Source organism: Eulemur rufifrons, chromosome 7 (assembly GCF_041146395.1).
Source record: "Eulemur rufifrons isolate Redbay chromosome 7, OSU_ERuf_1, whole genome shotgun sequence".
NCBI classification, from domain to species: domain Eukaryota; kingdom Metazoa; phylum Chordata; class Mammalia; order Primates; family Lemuridae; genus Eulemur; species Eulemur rufifrons.
Genome location: NC_090989.1, coordinates 263,439,920 through 263,443,673, shown reverse-complemented (window position 1 = coordinate 263,443,673; position 3,754 = coordinate 263,439,920). Strand labels below are relative to the sequence as shown.

Here is a 3,754-nt window from a genome sequence, read left to right as displayed (position 1 = left end):
ATATGTGCTCATAGGCAGTGGGCTGCAGCCGACACGTAGATGGAACTTTCTGGCACATGGGCCTTATTCTTCACCTTAGCCCCTTGCACCACTAGGTTGGCTCGTTTTTCCTTACTCCTCAACTCTCCCGTGATTTCTCTTGCTGCTCAGTCAACCACAAAAACTTCCCCTCAATTCACAGCAGGTTGTTCCTGGATAATAATTCAGCCTGTCTCTTGACCATGGTTTCTCCAAACTATGACTTCTCTGTCTTGACAGTAGACTCTTGGATTACCTTGGATAAAACACTTCTGAGCTCAATCCATTCTCTGGGACTGTCCCTCCTGTATTCTACTATTGGGTCTGTCTTGCCTTTTTAATGAGACATTTTTCACCTTATTGACAGTAACCCAAGGAAGATTTTATCCTCTCTATAGAGACAAAGATTTAGAAAAAGATATATGGTGGTGACAGCTTATTTGTCCATTGGTTTTCAGGAAAGCCTTGCTTTAGAGTGCAGAAAAACTACCTGTGTTTGGAGGCTAGTTTCCTAAGTAGCTGGCGTTTTGGGGAGACCTCAATCCTTGTAACAACTTGGTAAATTGTAATCTGGCTCCATCACATGATAGCATGACCATGAGAAGAGTCGTCTTAAAAGTATAAGACTTTTTTTCTGGAGTCAAGCAGAAAAATCAGGCTCACTGCTTCCACACTCCATTTTGTATAGTCATGTCTACCTCACATTGATCATTTTTATGATGATATTGTTTATTTATTTATTTTTTTTGCCGGGGGGAACCATTCAGACTGCATCCTGTCTCTCTTACTCTTCCCAGGGAAGAGAAGAGGATCCTCAGTGGTAAATGTCAGGGGCAGCCCAGCAACACCAAAGCCAGCTTCACCCTCAGGAGGGGGCGCTGCACCTCTCACTCCTGGTTTCTATGCTCCACATGTTCAGAGAAATTTCACTAGTAACGAACTATAGAAATGGTCCCTGAAAGTATATTCTTGATGTTATAATTTAAAAGGCATCACCATAACAACCTAAAATTACTGAATGTCAGAGCCCAGGGAACTTTAGAGACCCTTTAGCTTGGCATTTTCCAAAGTGAGGCACGGTACACCTGGTGATACCTGGGTCATTTTGGTGGGGTATCTACATACAGTGCTAAACACAACAGACTCATGAAAATGAGAGATAGTCTCTTTTTAATTCTCTAGCCTTCTGATTAGCCAAGGAGTAGGTTGCAATTTGGAGTCAAAATGCCCGTATCACTTCCCCACTGCTTATTAATCATCTTTATTTATTCATTTGTTTATAAATAAAGTAAAAGCAAACCTTAGGCTCAAACCTTCTGAAGTCAACACTCTCTGCAAGGTGAATTTCATAATGCTTCTGTTGTCACTGTGTTTATTTTTTATGGTTAAGGTTTATGTATCACAAGGGATATTAATTTTCTATTTAAGGTGGTGATATAAGGCTTCCTTGTATAAAACACGTATGTAAGTGAAAATGTGAAGTAATTAAAAGAAAAATAATAACATTTATTGAGACCCTCAGAGTCTCAGTCTCTGGGAAGTCCATGGTGAAAAAGCAAACATGATCCCCGCATTCCAAAAACTACAGGCAGATGAAGACCCAGACCATGTAGATGTGTTATAATTTCTAGCAGTCTTGTGGCATTTGTGTTTCTCACTGTGAGCTGCTTCAGAGCCTCTGAGGAGTGGACAAAGCACCCATTCTAATGACTTTGTTGCTTTAAAATTAGCTCAATTTTGTGGAACCTCGCAGTCTTTGTGTGTCACCTTTGTCCCTCTGATTTGGAGCTTCCAGGAATTCTTTCCACCGAGTATGTTACTTAATTCTTCCTGGTGGCAATTAAGAGCTCGAGAATAAATGATGCAATGGGAGGCCAGGCCAGGCTGGGATGTGTCAAGGTCACACCTGCAGCCAAGACGCTGCCCATGAGCCTCTCTCTATCCTACGAGGCAACTTAGCTCATGACTGGTCCCGGAAAGAGTTCCCCACCGAATGCTTCCGTGGCTTCTGTCATAAGGTGGCTGGGTGCTCCTCTGGAAAGCTCTCAGGACACGTCATCCCCTTCCCCCAGCGGAAGGTGAACTACAGCTAAGGAGGGATTGGTGACGTTGTCTTCAGGAAACACTTCCCTCAATTGTCATCTTAGCTTTCACTTTTTCAAACAAGTGGGGAAAAAAATGTTGGAATCTGGAGAACATCTGGGTAGCACATTGGTCAAAGGGATCTGTTTCTCTTTTCCTCTTACGGCAAGGAAATCATCCTCTGTTCCTGGGAAAATGATTAATGATAGCACACGGAAGCCAAAAGCTTATGAGCTTTTACTTTACTTTCTTTTTTTCTCCTACCTGTGGACAGATAGGCTTTTCCTGTGCATTTTGGCTTAGGATACTCAAAATTCCAGGAATCTCCCCAAGCCCTGTTTCTTGAAGGGTCTGTGGATTTTACCGGTGGCTTTCCTTTTTGGTGTACTTGAGCAATTATCCAATTGAGACAACACAGAAATTCTGAAACTTTGAGACCTGCCTGTGTCCTTGGAGCTATCCAGTTTCTCTCTGTGTCTGCTCAGTGAAGGCAAACCATGGCCCCGACAGACAGGAAGGCATGTTCACAAGTGTGTGGTGACCTGAAAGAGCTGGCTGACTCATGATTGAGGTCAGGGTCACCTCCTGTGGCCACCTGACTCCAGACACCAGAAAAAGAACAGAGGCCTGGCCGCCAGGCCCCATCTCACCCTTTCCTGCAGTGGCTTGAGGCATCACAGCTCCCTCTTCAGCGCACAATAGCCTTAAAGCATGGTGTGATCTGTGATTACATGTAGGGAGTGGGGGTCTTGGCCTTTTTGGAGCCCCGTGACTCCAATGCAGCATCCTCTCCTATTCTGAGACTCTCGCCCCACAGTCCTGACTGCCACCTCCACTTTTTTCCATTTGATAGTTCTCCTCTCAGTCTCTGGGTTTCTCCACAGTCCTCCCTTTCTGCCCCTCCCCCCGAACACACAGGCATCCCCTCTGTCATGACCCGGGGTTGAGTCAGCTTCTCTTCCATGCTTATGCCTCCATATTTGTATCCCCCATCATCTCCTCATGCCATTCTCTCCCTCCTCCGTGCAGAGCCAGGGAAGGCCTGCCAAGGGGGGCCTCAACCTACTGCCAAACCTGCGCCACAGTCTTACTGCAGGGAAGTGCCATCCCTCTCATCTATCTGGCTTCCAGGCTACCCTTATACAGGGGATTGGTCGTGTTTGTGGCTCATTTTCCTTGTCATAGGCCTGGACAATGGGGTTAGATAAAGGTAAGAGCACTCAACCTAGTGTCCCCTGAAGCTCCTCCATCTCGTGCTTCCCTCCTAATTCCTGGACTCCATTTCCTGCCTTTCCCATATCCAATTCTCTCTGCCTTGCTCCCATGCCCACCAGCCTGTCTTCTGGCTCAGGTACTTCTCTCCTCAGAGCACAGGGTCAGTGCTTACCACCTTCCTGGTCTTACTTAAGTATCGGTGAGTCCCTTGAAGGCAGAAAGCATGACTGATTCACCTCTGTTTTCTCCTTCATTTGCTGCATAGGGCCTGGCACATAGAATTCAGTCCATCTGCTGGCTGTAAATTGAGTGATGATAGGGACATCCCTTCATGGCATGACATTAGGGCCACCCACCAAGGACACCTGAAATGGCAGCAGAAGCCAGTGAGGGGAAGATACAAACCACAACTCTTCATTTGAGAGTCTCTATTCAGCCA

General features: G+C 45.7%; 1 non-coding gene across 1 annotated transcript; it reads right to left on the bottom strand.

The window, feature by feature from the left end:
* Window positions 1-776: 776 nt before the first annotated feature.
* On the bottom strand, window positions 777-989 carry LOC138388687 (small nucleolar RNA U3). The gene has a single exon (XR_011234192.1). It is a non-coding gene; the product is annotated as a small nucleolar RNA U3 (small nucleolar RNA).
* Window positions 990-3,754: the final 2,765 nt, after the last annotated feature.